Source organism: Procambarus clarkii, chromosome 47, assembly GCF_040958095.1.
Source record: "Procambarus clarkii isolate CNS0578487 chromosome 47, FALCON_Pclarkii_2.0, whole genome shotgun sequence".
Taxonomy (NCBI): Eukaryota; Metazoa; Arthropoda; class Malacostraca; order Decapoda; family Cambaridae; genus Procambarus; species Procambarus clarkii.
In genome coordinates, this window is record NC_091196.1 from 27,482,386 (window position 1) to 27,488,903 (window position 6,518).

Consider the following 6,518-nt stretch of genomic DNA (forward strand, 5'->3'; position numbering starts at 1 on the left):
AGTCATAAGTGATACCATCCTCACAGGGGAATGTGACTTTACCTTTGTTTAGGGCCGAAAGTAACTCGAACTCAGTAAAGGGAACGTTGCGTTCATCTTCCTTGTGGAGCATGAAGTCAACGAGCCTATCTCTCTCGTCGCAATAAAGAACAAATAAGCTGACAAAGAACATAAACAGACTTTCCAATGTTACATATGCAATTACTAAAATTGAAATGTTTAAAACATGATTGCATGTGCAGCACGTGGGATTTTTATTTTAGTCGTTGTGTAAGATATTCATACTCTATTCAGGTAATTAAAACACACCTCTGCTTCTAAAATATATGCTTTAATGACTAATTTATGAAAACATAATGTATGATTCCTAATTTCTGGTGATAAACATATTAAGGGTCGTAATTAACATCAATGTAATCAATATAAGTTGTGGCTATTTATGATACGTCAGTTATATATTACATAACTGCTTCAATATCAGTTATGTTTTTGGCTATTTATGCTTCACATTGTTATAAACATGCTTTCTACTAGTTAATTACTATTACTAGTTATTATAACTAGTTAATTACTAGTTATTATTACATTTACGACGATGCGATCACTGTGTACAGGAGGCTGATGTGCCAACACTCTTCAGGCAACAATATACCTGGATAAGTCGCTCCACAACTTAGGCGCTCAGATTGTATGGCATCTGTGCATCTGTGACTTCTGTGGCATCTCCTATCACCTATTTTTATCTAATTTCGTTATAAAATGATATTATTTCAGGGTAAAAATGTTTTTTCACGTTCTACATTCAGCAGCAACATTATAGTATGTAAATATTCAATATATCCTCATTATTTCCGTAATGCTAAGAAGCTTTGGGGGGTTCTGGGTAATTCTATGGCCCATATAGGCGTCTTGTTACTACAGGATCGTAGAGATCGTTACTGCCTTCACTACCTCGCAAGGTCTCTGCAACAGCCTTATTCTTGCGTTTGTCGAGTTTAGGCTGCTGCCTCTGCGGTGGGCCCTGTTCTATTTCACCACCTTCCTTTTTTCTAAAATGATGTCTCGCCTGCAAGCCTTCCATTTGGTTTGTGCTTGCAATCTCTCTCCCCGTGTTGCTCCATCCTTGCCCCCATGAAGGGTCCCACTTACCAAAATTTGCAAGACTTTGACCCACATGGTAAAAACTTCTACCCCTTCCTATAGTTACGAAACGCCTTTTCCTATAACATTTGTCTTCGCACTAGCAATCTGTTGCCCTATTCACAGATGGGGCCTATGTCTGCCGACGGTGCTGGCTACTCCGTAATCTTTCCGGACTAAACCTATATGTGCCGCCTACTTCCGGAGACTAGCATCTTCACGGCTGAACTGTATGTGTTTTGTAAGCACTTAAACTGCTTTTGCGACGTCAACGTTCCTTTATCATTGTAACTGACTCCCGCACCTCTCATGGCCCTGGAGTCATTTAATCCTATGCATCCTGTGGTCGAAATTCAATATTGGCCACATCTTATCTCCGGTAGATTTAAGACAGGTGAGTTTTGCTGGATTCCCAGCTATATTAGTGTTTCCTTAAATGAACGTGTGGACACTGCCGCTAAGGAGACAAGCCGCACTTGCCCTATTTCCTGAAACGGCATTCCTTATTCACATTTTTACTCCTTCATTCCTCAGAGACTGTTGACAGGGTCAATGGTCTTGTGTTACAGGTAACAAACTTTGTGCTCTTGGTGGTAGCGTGTCCTCTTGGCCTTCCTCCTACCACCGTAATCGACGGTCGGAAACGGTTCTGGCGAGGTTATGTATTGGCCATACACGCTTAACTCATGGGCATGGGCATAATGGATTAAGATTAAGCCACCCAAGAGGTGGCATGGGCAGGAATAGCCGGTAAACCTAATGAAGCGCCGCCCTGCTCCTTATAGTTCGTACAGTCGTGCATATCATTGTTGAATGTCCCGAATTTCAGGAAGTTCGTGTGTCTTGCTTTCCGACCGTCTTCGCGGTCATTTGCCCTTCGATAGAATCCTTAGTGAATCAGTACCTTCGACATCCCTCGCCTTGTGCGCTTTTGTTTTCGAATTGGCATCCTCAGTAATATTTAGCGCCTTTTGGATATCTAGCGACACTGATGGTGCTACATAGTCTCTCCGGCTTGGTGTCTTCTGTTGGTAATTACTTATCCCGAAGAGCAACCTTGGGCAGGCGTGGCAGTGCCAGTCAGCACCTTGAGAAGGCAACCCAAAAGATGTGCAGCTGGTGGCGACCAGAGACTCCAGGTCCACACAACAGTGAGGCTGAGAAGACAACCCGCCTTCATCAGCAAAGACAAAATGCTCGTTAATCATGCAGCCAAACCTCTATATGAATGAAAAATGGTTTATTTACGAATTGCGACTGATGACGTTTGAACATTGCTCGAACAGATGATGACCTCTGACCTTCGCTGATGACCTCTGTTCGAATGGCAATTCTATAAATATTTCCAATTTAAACAATCGGCAACAGAACCTGAACTCCTGACCAAACAATAATATGCCTAACTATACATAAAACTTTAATAAATATTAATTTTAAATTATACATGAGAACAAGCCTATATTTAATACATTAACATTTATGAATACATCTTGGGGGGGGGGGGACGGCCACCGCTTTAACGAGCCTAGCCTGAAGACAGGTTTCAGAAAAAAACAGGCATATGAAGCTAATATTAAAAAAGGAGCAAACACGAGCATAGGCCTCTGCAGGATAGTCCAAATTCTAGCCAACATTGATCTGGAAAAAAACCCGGGACGCAGAAGGTGGTGGAGACTTGATGAGCAGTAGTGTACAGGTCCACACCCGGTGCATGACTCGTCAGTTGACCGAGTCCGGACCCCCACCCCCCAAGCTCCTGGGGCTCCCACCTAGTGTTCAGTAGCTGGGGTAAGATGGCCAGATGGCATTAATTTCTGATTGATGCAGGATAGCATTGAAAAAAGTATTACAAGATAAGTACCCACTAAATATCTAAAACAATTTGCAAATAGTGATCATTAAAATAACAAGCATTTCCATTTAGAGATCCCAGTAAAGGCCTCCAGTGACCAATGGGAGTTTTATGATGGGGTTCCCAACATTCGACGACATGTGAAGAGGGTAAGAGAAGAGTATTTCAGAGGCACAGAAGCGCGTGTGTTAACACAGATCCATTCAACATGCTGACGCATGCATGTAAAGAGAAAAGGGGCATTCACGAAACTATGGCTGTCATGCTGGGAACTGCTCTTTATAATTCTGGCAGTATTGGTTAATGAAGCCAGTTCACCATCCTAAGGTCCAGGATGGTGGACCGACTGTTGGATATGAAGGCGGCTGACTATTGGGCATAGTGAAGCTAGAAGCCATCCACTTGGCGTTGGAGGAAAGAGCAGGGTTGGGTGCAGTCCAGGATTTCCTGTTTGTGGCAAGTGGTGGCTGGAGTCACTGGTCATGTGTTCGAGTTAGGGCGGATATTCCAGGTTCTAGGTCCAGGATGGCAGGCTTACCAGAAGCAAGAACAGTGGTTGGATATGGACGAGTGATGGCTGCCAGGGATGACTCCTCCCACGAGTCATCTTGCCACATTGCAGTGTGGTAAAGGGACTTCGATGAAGTGGGGAGCCTTTCCGGACTGATCGTTGCAAGATGGGGGCAGGTGATTGACGTAGAGTTGCCCGTGAATCTAGAAGGTCTGCAAGGAATGACTACAATTATTTCTATGCTCCCTGGATGGTGCGAGTACAACAGTTGAATATCTAGGAGTGGGTGGGTGGGTATGGGCTGTGTCATGTGATGGAGGTAGGTCGGGGAGCCTAGAGGGAGTGCACCTGGGGGCAGGACCTGCACTGACCTTTGTGGTAGCTATCAACAATATTTCTTGTAATGGTTCACCGAAAATGGTGTTTCGTGTAGAGGCTAATAAATAATGATCAGGGAGACGAAGTCACTAATAAGCAATGATGTATGGATTGCTAACTGCGAACCCCTGGCATAGTTACTCCTGTACTACTATGATAACCAACTGATTTCGTAACTGATATGTTTGCAATTGACCTGAGGTAGGTAGTGGCGACTGGGATATACACTCAAAATTCCGGAGTTACATAATGTTATCATGGCAGGAAGAACTAAAGCACTTATTTTGACATAAAATATTATAATCCTTAGGGACAAAGGACCGAATAAATACCGTGTACAATTGACTGAAGATATCCCAAGTGATATCCTCACTGTGAAGCAGAACTGACGTAGTTATTTTTGTCAACATGCAATATAAGAAATTTACATAAAACAGAACAAGAACTTTTGTAAATTTGTCCAAGGCACTCACTGAATAGCTTTCAATAAATAAAAACTTAACTGAAGAGAGGTTTAATAAATTAATATCAGAAAAAAGTGGAACAAATAAGGTACAAAGATACGGAAGTATAAACATCAATATTGATTCTAGAGATTAAGGCACGCATTCCTCCTCAACAACAGTTTTAACACTGCTGACACAAGCAAGTAAAAGGGAACTTGACAATTAGTGCAAGAAAACAGAATAGTGACGGAAGCTCAAAACAAGCTGTCTGCATGCTGAGGTAACTGCACACACATTTATCATGTTGCTGAAGGCTTAAAAAGTAAACATTTTTCTTAATCATGAATTATTTTATAAATTTGAATAAGCATCATATGCTAAAAATGTGGAAATGTTGAGTGAAGAGTGCTGCCGAGCACAAAAGAAATGATGTACGCTATTACGTAACCAATTGGCACATGCTTACTGCTCACCAACTGGGTCATGGAGTCCAGAAGTGACAGGGAGCGGACAAACATGGACACACATGATGAATACTTGACCAGACCATGTGGCAGGAGCTGTAGGTAAGTCGCAGACCCTGGACAGTTGCGCAGAGTGAGGCTTGGCACGGGGTCTCGTGTGTGTGCCGTGCCGCCCGTGCTGGACGCCTGGGGGTCCTGTAAAAAGGACAATGCAATGAATGATCGGAACATCAACTGCACAGTGACGGGGGGGGGGGTTGACGAGAGCACAGGTTGTGAATCCTCAGAGACGGGGGGTACATCCATCTAGGCTGGTATAGCGTAGCTGTTGTAGACAAGGACTGAGCGATCGGGTGTATGGAGCCCGCGATGTGAAATAGGTGCACGAACGATATTATTGATAAAGTGACCTGATTCAGCTAGAGAGGTCGTTGCAGCGCGTATAGCTGTAATGGTTGCTGCAACAGGGGTTGTTGGGTGTGGTAGTGGATGGTGTGGTGACATGGAGAGGTGAAAATGGGTGGCGGGCTCTCTGGAGGCGAGGCAGTGAGAGGCTGGGGAGTGTGGGGTATGTGGCTCCTAGAACGGGCTCCATATTTCATCGTCCTGAAGGTGCAGAAATCTCATTTATGCGAGTGAAGAGGCATTGTTGCGTACATGGGGTTGAAGGGTAGTGGTCTCCGAGGAGTTGCAAGTCTGCACGTCTGCAATATCTCCAGTTTCCTTCTCATCATGGGCCCGATGATGAGGAGGAAGCCCTCGGAGTGGGGTTAGCATGAGGCTGCCGCGTGGGGGTATCATTGTGTGGTAACACATGATCCAGGCAACGTTCACTGTGGCTGGAATAAAACGGAATATCTGTGGCAGGGATTTTGTGGTAGCGGTGCTCCGCGCACCCTCCGCCCAGCCTGTCTTCATAAGGTTCCCCAGCGTCAAGAAAGTGTCGTACTAAATTGTCCTTATCCTAACCTACCACAGGACCCAAAACCGAAAACGGGACATTGTCAATTTCGCGAGCCGCTATCATTTTCTAGTACGACGATTTTGGGCCTTAGGTAAAGTATACGTCACAATGCGACGTTCTATTAGGAGGACGGGTTGTTCAGTCACTATGTGATGGAGTGCGAAAAGATACGTGAATTTCGAGACAGCTCGATAACAGGTGTTCAAGAAATGTGTAAATATTTAATGAAAAAATGAGCTACTATCAGCCCATGCACCTGTTTAGACAGTACTTTTTGTAACTATTGGATCATCGCACATAAATATTGACGTAATGGACAATTAGAATTTGGTGCTATTCGAACAAATCCACAAGGGCCGTGAGGAGGATTCGAACCTGCGTCCGAGAGCATCCCAGACGCTGCCTTAATCGACTGAGCTACGACATGGTCAAAAGGAGTTGAAACCGAAGTTCTACTGAACTTACTGGATCCTGCAGCCTCTCCGAGACACAAACCAGGGTTTTACACAACTCCCCCCATGCACTCGAGCTATGTCAATAGGCCGTTCTCCCTCTTCGCCCTTACTTCATTACACACACAAATCACAATTACGTGACGTATCAAATGAACAAATCCACAAGGGCCGTGACGAGGATGAAAACCCTGGTTTGTGCATCGGAGAGGCTGTAGGATCCAGTAAGTTCAGTAGAACTTCGGTTTCAACTCTTTTTTTTTTTTTTTTTAACCATGCCAATGGTTTACCACACAATGGTACAGTCGATT

The 6,518-nt window shown here is 44.2% G+C and overlaps 1 long non-coding RNA gene across 1 annotated transcript; it reads right to left on the bottom strand.

Moving 5' to 3' along the window:
• Positions 1 to 318: 318 nt before the first annotated feature.
• Positions 319 to 6,310, bottom strand: LOC123763030 (uncharacterized). Its single transcript, XR_006773395.2, has 2 exons — positions 4,801 to 6,310; positions 319 to 3,715 (listed from the first exon to the last, which is right to left on the bottom strand). It is a non-coding gene; the product is annotated as an uncharacterized lncRNA (long non-coding RNA).
• Positions 6,311 to 6,518: the final 208 nt, after the last annotated feature.